Source organism: Orycteropus afer, unplaced genomic scaffold (assembly GCF_000298275.1).
Source record: "Orycteropus afer afer isolate SDZICR_OR568_19922 unplaced genomic scaffold, OryAfe1.0 scaffold00202, whole genome shotgun sequence".
Taxonomy (NCBI): Eukaryota; Metazoa; Chordata; class Mammalia; order Tubulidentata; family Orycteropodidae; genus Orycteropus; species Orycteropus afer.
The window spans coordinates 6,370,963-6,382,055 of NW_006921789.1; positions in this window are offsets into that span (position 1 = coordinate 6,370,963).

Consider the following 11,093-nt stretch of genomic DNA (forward strand, 5'->3'; position numbering starts at 1 on the left):
TTCTGAGGAGTGGCTGGTGGGTTTGAACCGCCAGCCTTCTGATTAGCAGTCAAATGCCTTAGGCACTACGCCACCAAAGCTCCCTTGTGCAGAATAGGGGACTACAATGTTGATTCCATTATTTTTTTCCACAGAATAAATGATATTCACATATATATTCAAAACAACACAAATTCCACTTTCATTTCACAACAGTTCCTGTCACAAACATTTAACTTTTCTATATAATAACAGCAGGAAAATAACAGAAAAATTCCTATTTAGAACTATGATTTGTTCTTTAAGTATTTACATTTCCTTCAATTATGCCTGAAATATACATCACAAAAGTTAAAGTGGATAAAGAAGGATGTATACATACATATATAGACACACACACATTGTTTCAAATAGTTTTAGAAACAAAATATCATATACTTCCTAGTTGAAATTGTTACCATTCATACCAAAGTTTCATAAATTTAATATATAATGGTGTTTGGTCAGTGAACCTTTTATTACTCAATGACTTCTAAACATATCAGGCAAAACAGTAGGACAAAACCTTTAACAGTTGTTTCAAATTTATCTTAGAGAGATGTGCTAGAAATATTTCTTCATAAACATTAAATATACTCTCTTTCCCCTTGCCTATATCAAGTGATGCATAAAGCCCACCCAAGAGATTATAAACTTTTTGTTATTTTAAGTAGGCAAACGTTACACTTCATTAATAACCCCATTTGGAGAAACTAATTACTTTAAGCACCAAATAACGAAGTCTTGTCCCAACTAGGGAAGTGCATTCTATAATAAGAGGTCTTATAATTCAGTGTTAATAGTACCATCATGCTGTTTTATGAGGCAATTACTCAGTTCCTAAGTGAATAAAAGCACAAATCCCAATGTCTGATAGTTTATCCTGATGAAGAAACCAGATCCTCCACAGTAAAGCTAACAAAGATAATTCCACTAACACTGTCATGACATCATTGATTTGAGGAAGGTCAAATGATGGAGAAGTACTGATAACCATTTCAATTTTATTTGTAGTATACTATATCCTACTAGGGAGCTCTGGTGGTTTAGTGCCTAAGGTATCTGACTGCAAACCAGATTGGGCAATATCCTTCCGTAGTATTACCGCCTCAAAACTCAAGGAGAGGTTTCTTTGAGTCCAATCAACTCAATGGTGGGTTTTTTTTTTTTTTGGGGGGGGGGGGGGATAACCCTACTAAGGATATATTCTCTGGTGGCATAGTAGGTAAGGCATTTGGTTGCTAACCAGAAGGCCAGCAGTTCAAATCCATTCAGCTGCTCCGTGAAAGGAAGATGAGGTAGTCTAGCGCCATAAAGAGTTAAAGCCTTCGAAACCCAATGGGTTTGTTTTGAGTCTGAATTGACTCAATGGCAGGGAGTTTGGTTTTTGGTTTTATCCTATGAGTATGTCAGGAAAAAAACGGTGCTTTTCCTTGGATTGATAGTAAACAAGCATTTCTTAAGCTTAATGTTTTATTGACTGTTTCTTGAAAAATTTAAGTTGGGTAAAACTCACCCATTGCCATCAAGTTGATTATGACTCACAGCAACCCCTACTGGATTTCCAAGGCAGTACATCTTTACAGAAGTGGATTGCCTGCCTCATCTTCCTTCCAAGGAGCAGCTAGTGGGTTTGAACCACCAACCTTCTGATTAGCAGTCAAATGCCTTAGGTACTGTGCCACCACAGCTCCTTAGGCTGGGTAAAAAGGGGAATAATTTAGATTGAGGGTCTGGGTTTAAGCATCTAAAATCAAAGAAGCAGTCAACACTCTCTTCACCTTTAACTCACTCTTCCCCAAGGAGGAGTTCAAGGACACTTGTGGTGGGGTGCCTATGATGGCTCCCTCCTTTCCTCTCTGCTAAAATAGTAAATGCCAAAGCCCTCTGCCACTTGGAAAAGTCCTGGTCATCTCAGAGACATATATGGGGATGGCACCTGCTCTATTTTCATCTGAAGAGACAGAAAGACTAAACCAACCTCAGGGTTCCCCTCTAGGTTCTTTCTGCCTCCAGGTCTTTCCATTAGGCCGGAGTACAATAAGTAATGCTACAGGCTGGGAGAAGGAGGAGTTAGGGGGGATGAAATTCTTCAGTCAATAACTGCTTTGGGATGAATCTATTTAAACTCCATGTAGTCCAAACCAGTTAACCAAAGTTTCCAGAATTTTTCTTTAAGCCTCAAACTCAATTAATAATGCTATTAATCATTGTTCTTATTAATTATTGTTTCTTGAGGTTGGGGAGGGAGTAATAGTTGTGATCAGCACAAATTCAGCCATTTTTGGTGCTGTCCTTAATACCAAGAAACGTCCCCTACCAACATTACTGTCTAACACCGAAAGTTCCAGTTTAGAAAGCCTTCTTGTTGACACCCCATTAAACAACAGGACATCCAAAACACACTGCCATCTGATTCGGACTCATACAGACCCTACAGGACAGAGCAGAAATGCCTCATTGGGTGTCCAAGGTTGTACTTCTTTACAGAAGCACACTGCCTCGTCTTTCTCCTGCAGAGTGGCTGGTGGGTTAGAATCATAGACCTTTTGGTTAGCAACCAAAAGCTTTTAGCCATTACACCACCAGAGCTCCCTCACCAAGACACAGTAGAAGTTAACCTCCAGGTTCTCAGGCGAGATAAAGAGGAAAGACCCCTGACCTAGGCCCACAAAAGCCTTACTAAAAGAAGTTGAAGAAAGGCTATGGTTATCTGCACTGAGCTACAAAAATAATTCTTTTAATATGTTATTTTCCTCCCAAAGAAACAAACTCCAGGAGTACAAAGAGAAAACTGTACTTGCTTTCAAAACCTTTATGCGGCAACTTTTGGTGATACAGTTATCCCATTTAAAAAAAAAAAAAAGAAAGATGCCTAAATCCTGTATTTTTTCTAGTAAATGATGGATTATCCACTTCCTACAATGTATAGTGATTATTCTAGATTACTGGGAGGAGGGGTGCAAGGAAGGGGAAGATGGAGGTACTGTTCATAAAAGAAAGCCTATCTAAAACTCCCCTTAGAAAGCATATAGTGAGAATTTACAAATATCTCATATTCCTAATGCCTCAACTCAACCACCTAGCAACTAACTACATTTTTAACCATGGAGAAAAATGGAAGAATTAATAAAGTAAGCGAAGGCCACTGTGAAGCCTGCCACAGAGCATCACTTATCCATAATCAGAGCTATTAATTCTCTTTTCCCTAGACCACTAGTTGTTGTTGTTATGTGCCGTTGAGTTGGACCCGACTCATAGTGACCCCTCCCTGGGTTTCTGAGGTGGTATCACTATGCAAGCAGACTGACCAACCTTCCTTCTGAGGAGTGGCTGGTGGGTTTGAACCACCAGCCTTCTGGTTAGCCGTCAAGAGCCTTAGGCACTATGCTACCAAAGCTCCCAGGCCACTACAGTTTGCTAAAATCCACAGCCTGTTTCCTAATCTTTAGGAGTTTCACTGGGAGCTCTGGTAGCATAGTGCCTAAGGCATATGACTGCTAACCAGACAGCTGGTGGTTCAAACCCACCAGCAACTCCCGGAAGGAAGATTGGGCAACTATTTCTGTAGTGATATCACCTCAGAAACCCAAGGAGGGGTCGCTATGAGTCAGACATGACTTGACGGCAGTGGGTTTGGGGCTTTTTTTGGTAGGAGTTTCACTAGACATAAAGCAGATTTTTTCTTGACCAGAATACAAAGTTATAGATTCAATCACAACCAACAGTATATTAAGTACCCAATTCTATGTTCCACGTGGGAGCTCTGGTAGCGTAGTGTCTAAGGCACTTGACTGCTAACCAGAAGCCTAGCAGTTCAAAGACATCAAGAATTTCATTTTGCTTGGATCCACAAACAATGCCCATGGAATCTTGTTGTTGTTATGTGCCGTCGAGTTGGACCTGACTCACAGTGACCCCTCCTTGGGTTTCCGAGGCGGTATCACTACGGAAGTAGATTGCCCAACCTTCCTTCTGAGGAGTGGCTGGTGGGTTTGAACTGCCAGCCATCTGGTTAGCAGTCAAGTGCCTTAGGCACTACACTACCAGAGCTCCTGCCCATGGAAGCAACAGTGAAGAAATCAAAGGATGTACCTCACTGACCAAATCTGCTACTAAATATCTCTTGAAAGCGTTTAAAAGCAAAGATGTTACCTTAAGGACTAAGGTGCACCTGACCCAAGCCATGGTATTTTCAATTGCCTCATGTGCATGAGATATCTGGACAATGAATAAGGAAGACCAAAGAAGAGTTGATGCCTTTGAATTATAGTGCTGCTGAAGAATAATGAATATACCATAGACTGCCAGAAGAACGAACAGATCTGTCTTAGAAGAAATATGGCAAGAATGCTCCTTAGAACCAAGGATGGCAAGACTTCATTTCACGGACTCTGGATTTTTATCTAGAGGGATCAGTCCCTGGAGAAAGACATGAGGTTTGGTAAAGTTAAGGGTTACTGAAAAAGAGAAAGTTCTTCAACAAGATGTATTGACACAGTGGCTGCAACAACGGGCTCAAATAGAGTAATGACTGAGGATAGCACAGGACTGGGCAATGTTTCGTTCTGTATTATACAGGGTAGCTATTAGTTGTAACTGTCTTGACACCACCTAACAACAAGCAAGAAAATACTTATTGAACAAAAAACCTGCCAATTTGTCCCTTAAAATTATCACAGAGTAAAAAGGATTTAGTGATACAGACTACAAAGGGTAAGAGAAAAGGCAGGGAAAATTACAAAATTGTTAAAGTCAAAGAGACAAAACAGAACTTAAGATCCATCCATGGTGGTGGTACTTTTTTTTGGATATTCTCCAGTGATGGAAGGGAAAAGTAGTGAGTTTCCCAAGTCCAAATGGAAAGCTAAATAGTCCAGTTGTAAATTGGGAAAACACATAGCCAAAAACCACTGACATATAAAGCAGGTTAAGTCAGGTAAAGTCATCAATCATTCAATGGTGCAGCTCCCCTTAAGTTAGTTTCCTCTATTTTCACAGGTAACCCAGGCAAAACTACCTATGTAACTCATAGCAGGTGTGGCTCATGTCAACTGCTTTGAGAAGAACAGGAAAAGTGACACACCTGACGAGAATCGACAAAACATTTTCAAACAGAATAAAGAGAGAAAGCAATGAACATCAAAGGCTTACCATCCATGCAGCTAACGTTAAGGACCAAACCTTACTTCAATCGTAATGTATTTGATCAAAATACATTTAATGTTAATCTAAAATTATACCTTCGCTTACCTCATTAAGGAACAAACTGGTTATACCTTATCTTTTCTTAAGGAGCTGGGTCGTTGTGAGCAACAATATTGTGTTTAGTCATCAAGTGATACACTAAGGAGCTGCTAAAACATTTACCCTCACATATCTAGAGATATTCACCACCTCCACTCCCACCCCTTTGAGTTCTTATGCTTATTTTTTTTTTTTTCCTCTCTTCCTCATCAGGCAGTTCTGATAATCATACTCTAAATTCTTAGGGTCATGTCCTAAAATTGCTGTTTCAATCTGGAAACCAGATAGTTAGGTAAATACATAAAACAGAATAGTCTCTAAGTGGGAGTCTCAGAAGCTTCCCATGTGTCTTGCACCATCTTCCTTGGCCACTTGCTGAGTATCGGCTGTGAGGGGTACAGAGTCTGTCAGATGTGTGACCTCTGATAATGGAGATGTAACTGTTTTACATTTCAGTGACTCAGTCTTGTAAGACACCACTCTGAGGAAACATTCATTTTCGTGGTCTGTGTTTCTTCTCTCCTGTATCTGAGATGGCCACATCTACCACTGAACTGGTGCATTTTTTTCCCAAGGCCGTACCACACCCACACTGCCCCCCCCCCCCACACACACACACACACGGCAGTACTGAATCCATTCTTTGGAGCACTACTCTTTACAAATGCATTAGATTTAAGCTGTTCCATGAAGAATAAATGTGCTGCGAAATTAATCAGAATAAACAAATGGAAAATAGATTATCTCTGCATGCTTTTTTCTAATCCGCTAAACTTTTCTTCTTCACACAGAGCTCCAAGGTTTCTCTCCGATTCTTCATTCTGCTCTAAACCACACTTCCATTTCAAAGAATTTGGTAACAACCACAAGCCTTCACAACCTCTCCCCCTAACCACACATCCTAACACTAAAACCATAAGTGCTTCATGCTCAGCCAGTTCTATTCTTTTGATTGACAGGAAAAGGATGCCACGCGAGCACTTGTGGTTAACTTGCCTCTCTCCTAAGAGAGCATGTCCTTGGTTACCTGCTAGCAAGGCTGAGTGTCACCAATAGGAACTCCAGCACTAATGGCAGGGGTAGGGGGTAGGCACACTGGAAACCAAATGAACAAATCCTCACTGTTAGTAAGACATTTAATTCCATCCAAATATGCCCCAAAGCTTTTAAAGAAAACTTTATTTTAAAAGAATATTACAAAGGGTCTTCAGTTTTTACATTTCTCTAGGCAACTGGCTTATTACTTTTTCCTTCCTTGGCTTCCCCCACTCTAAGCCTAATACGTTTTTTCCATGGCATTTTGGCCCCAGCCTATACTCAGAAACATACTGACCAAATTCATGAAAAACCTGATTCTCAGGAGAGAATCTCAGATCCATTTCCAAAGGCCAGAGAAGGCAATCATTTACTACGAAGAATTTATCGAACTAAAAGATAATAATAATAACCAAAGCCCTAATCACTGCTGGGAGAGTTTTAAAGCCTGAACCTGGCCTTCAAATTAGTAACAAAATGTCCTGGTCCTCACTCAGTGGGCTGATGACCCAAATCTCCTTACATTAATTCAAGATGTGAGTTAGCAGTACAGTACACAGATTAGTTTCAGATGACAAGAGAGAAAGAAACCTAACAACACCAAAAGGAACAAAGTATAACCATCAGAACCAAAGAGCCTGCTGGACTCGTCGACTCACTGCATTCAATCACAAATATTCCCTGAAGTACAGGCTTCCAAGCTCACTTAATGAACACTCCAACAAGGTTTTTCACTGGACTCCCACATTTTCCCAGGAAAATATACAAAAAAACAAGTAGATGGGCTAAGGGAACTAAAAACAGGAATGCAGATAATCAGGTTTTAATTTTTTGCTTCCATGCGCCAGTCCAAAAGTTCTGAAACCGAGTACATAAAATATATGACTCTATTAAGCATGTAAGGAGCTCTGATGGCACAGCACCTAAGGCATTTGACTGCTAACCAGAAGCTTGGCAGTTCAAACTCACCAGCCACTCAGTGAAAGGAAGATGGGGCAATCTACTTCCGTAAAGGTTTACTGCCTTAGAAACCCAAAGGGGCTCACTCTGAGTCCAAATCAACTCAATGGCAGTGTTTGGTTCGGTTTTGGTTATAAAGCATGTAGGGAAATAATTTAAGAGTAGGCGCTTGTTGTTGTTCTACTGTGCATGGAGTCGCTATGAATCGGAAATGACTATCGGAAATGGCACCTAACAACAACAGGTGCTTCAGAATTCTTATCATTAAGTCAATCATCATTTCATGTACTGCAAAGGCTTAACAGCTTTCCAAATAAAACAGATTAACCAATCACTTTCACGTGATCAAACAGCATGTAGACATGGTGCTTAAAACATGTCTGTTCTCTAGCTCGAAAATATTGTCAAGGCACAGTACTAAAATCATCGCTTGATTCATACATGTCCTTCCCTACCAAAAATGCCAGCTGATTTCTAATAATGAGACTCTATTGTGAGCCGCTCCTCGGAAGGAAGATGGGGCAATCTACTTCCGTAGTGATACTGCCTCAGAAACCCAAGGAGGGGTCGCTATGAGTCGGGTTCCACTTGACAGCACATAACAACAACAACAACAACATTGTGGGTCAGGTTTTGTAACATTATCACAAACATACCACAAAAGTATTCTAGTCATTTATATAATAATATTAATAAAGAAATGAAACTTTTTTCCTGATTCAATGACAGGGGGTGGGAAAACATAAGTAGTCAAACTAGCAACTTAATACACTTAATAATAGAAAACGGTTTTTTTTTTGTTTTGTTTTGTTTTTTACTGTGTTGTATCTGGGAGAAGAAGGAAAGGAAGTTAAAAAGAGGAAACAGTCTTTGAAGGACATCAGGCTCAGTAAAGCAGAGAGTCAGCAAAAAGGAGGAAGACTCTCCACGAGATGAATCGACACAGTGGGTGCAATAATGCGTTCAAACATAGCAACGACCGTGAAGCTGGAGCAAGACCCAGCAGTGTCCTCCTGTGGCACACAGGCTCATTATAATTCACAATGTCTCAATGCCACCTAAGAGTAACAAGGAAGTTACTAAGAAACAACTATATAGTAACTACCAGGGTGCTGTTTCATGACTGACTGTAAGAATAGCTTCTAAATGGTTTTCAATTACATAAGCTTAGCAAAATAATTTATGGTGGCAAATAAAGCTTTATATAATTGAATTATAGTTGTATCTACACCACAGTTGTAATTTAAAAAAAAAACAAAACAGAGAAGTCAGAAAATCATACAGCACAAGAAGGGAAGGAGGGGAGAGAGAAAGCACTTTAATGAACTTCCATTAAGGTTCCATTAAGGTGGCCTTTTATGTATATATGCCATCAGTCACCAGGACTCGCAACATCCTAAGTGTGTAGTCTTCCTTTCAAAGCACTATTAAGAAGGAAGGAAGAGGAAGGGAAGGAGGAGGAGAGAAAGAGAAAAAGAAGTTAATGTACATGTTACTAAAACTAGTGGGATGTCAAAGTATCCTTTGCTATTTTACTTGCTTCACCAGAAAAGAAAGCCCTTTTCCTTCCTGCTCCATGCTGGGTTTGAAAGGTAAACTGTTTGACTGATGTTTCAAGACCTAGAAACCCTGAAAATGCCATTTCTAACCTTTCCAGCAAAACTACAAATAACCTTCTGATAATAACTATAGAAACACCAATGGCATCAAAAGAAGGCGGAAAAAAAGATTAAAATAAAACAGAAACAAAGCAATCTTCTTTACCTCTGAAATTCTGAGGAAAATGTGCTTACCCATCAACACACACCTGACTGTTGATACCACCTCCCTGGACTGTGAGAGTGTGGATCTTCTTTCCCTTCCCAGTAACACTAAACCAGTTTCCTGGGCACTGCCCCTGGAATTAGCATGTGGATCATTTGGAACATGAAGTGGAGCACTGGCACTGGACACCAGGGGTTTTTAGTGCTTTTCCTTGAATTTTTCTCTCTGCACACTTTGGGAAGCCATGAAGAAAGACAGTAAGAACCAGAAAACACTGCCCCCTTTGCTTTTTTGAAAATCAAATTAAATAGGGGATGAAGGACCTGCAAATTGGGAGGGATTAAGGATTTTTGTCAGAATTTTTGACAACCCCTCTGGTACAAACGGCTCAAAACAGTGGCATACTACTGGGGGAAGGGAAGGGACCACTATAGTACTTGGAGCAGACCCAGGACTGAGCACTGGAAAAATCTGAATTCTATTTGGGGGTTTGCCAAATAATTGGCTCTAAAACTGAGTGATTTAACATCTTTTTATGAAATGACAAGGTTACAGATTAACCTTCAAAGTTCCTTTCTGCTCTTAACAAACTGTTTCAAACAACAATTATCTACTTAATATCAATTAAACTAAAGCTAAAAATCTGTTATTTCCTTTATTTGTATGAAGATATGCTGCCCCTTACTCATAAGGAGGAGGAGGAAAAATCTAAGTAAAATGCCAGAAGAAAGAATGTATTGAGCAAATAATGATAGTAATCACTAAGTTTTTATACCAATGAATCTAATTTTACAGCTGAGTACTATACAGCTGTGTAAGAAAGACTCTTGCCATGGCTTGCCACTTGAATGAAAGAGGAGTGGTGATAATTGTTCATGCAGAAAAACCTCTTGAGACATGAGCAGTACCTGGAGGTATGCGCCCAGCTGGTTGGTTGAGGCACAAATAGTCTGGAATTTGTCTTCTTGTCTGGTATGTGTTCATTAGTAAAGTTAAGTCACAGTTGTCTGAAAAGTTCTAACCTTAAAAACATTCTTGCTTTCTGCATCCAATTATAAACATAGCAGATTTAGTTAGGAATGTTTAAATTCATAGAGAAATCCTGTGAAATCAATTTTTTTTTTAAATTTTAAAAAAGACATCGCTGGGTTAAAATAATTAACGATAAAAAGTTCAAGCAACAAATCAAAAAAGAACTGTCCACTGTGCTGTGGAGAGCAGAGAGGAGATGCCAAGCAATCTTCAGATATAGCCCCTGTCTTTAAGAACACAGGAGTTTTTTTGGTTTTGCTTAAATGGTAAAGCATGGTCATGTCTGAATCCAGAATTTCTATATTGAGTAAAGTCATTTTTTAAATGGCACTGTTTTCTGGGTGGGGGTAATGTGACATATCTAAGGATTACACGTAATGTTATATGTAATTTGAAGCCACTTTCAAAGCCCCTCATTATTATTCAAAAGTTACTTCCACAGCCCTCCAACATACCCTTTGTCTTTACAGAAACATCAAAACTAGAGGGGGAAAAATTACATCACTACAAAAAACAATCTCTTGACCTCAGATCTATATCCACACATAAATAACACCTAAGTTCTACAATTATTAACTAAGAAGAAAATATAGAGAATATATGTGTATTATATATATAATACATAGGGAGAGAATTCAGGGTACACTCATATCACAATAAACCTCATACCCCTTACTGACATGACAAACATGTCATCTAGAAGGAAACATTCCAGCTCTAAGCCCTTATTCTTACACATACCCAAGCTATCTTTCATATACTTTAAGGATGAAGGTAAACGAAAATAAGCATTTTCAGTGAAATTTTGAATTTTGTTTGTTTGTTTAATATATCTTTTTTGACAGGACCAACCAAAAAACCAAACTCTCTGCTCTCGAGTCAGATCTGACTCAGAGCAATCCCTCCTTGGGTTTCTGAGGTGATATTACTACGGAAGTAGATTGCTCAACCTTCCTTCCAAGGAGTGGCTGGTGGGTTTGAACTGCAAGCCTTCTGGTTAGCACTGAAATGGCTTAGGCACTACGTCACAGGACCGG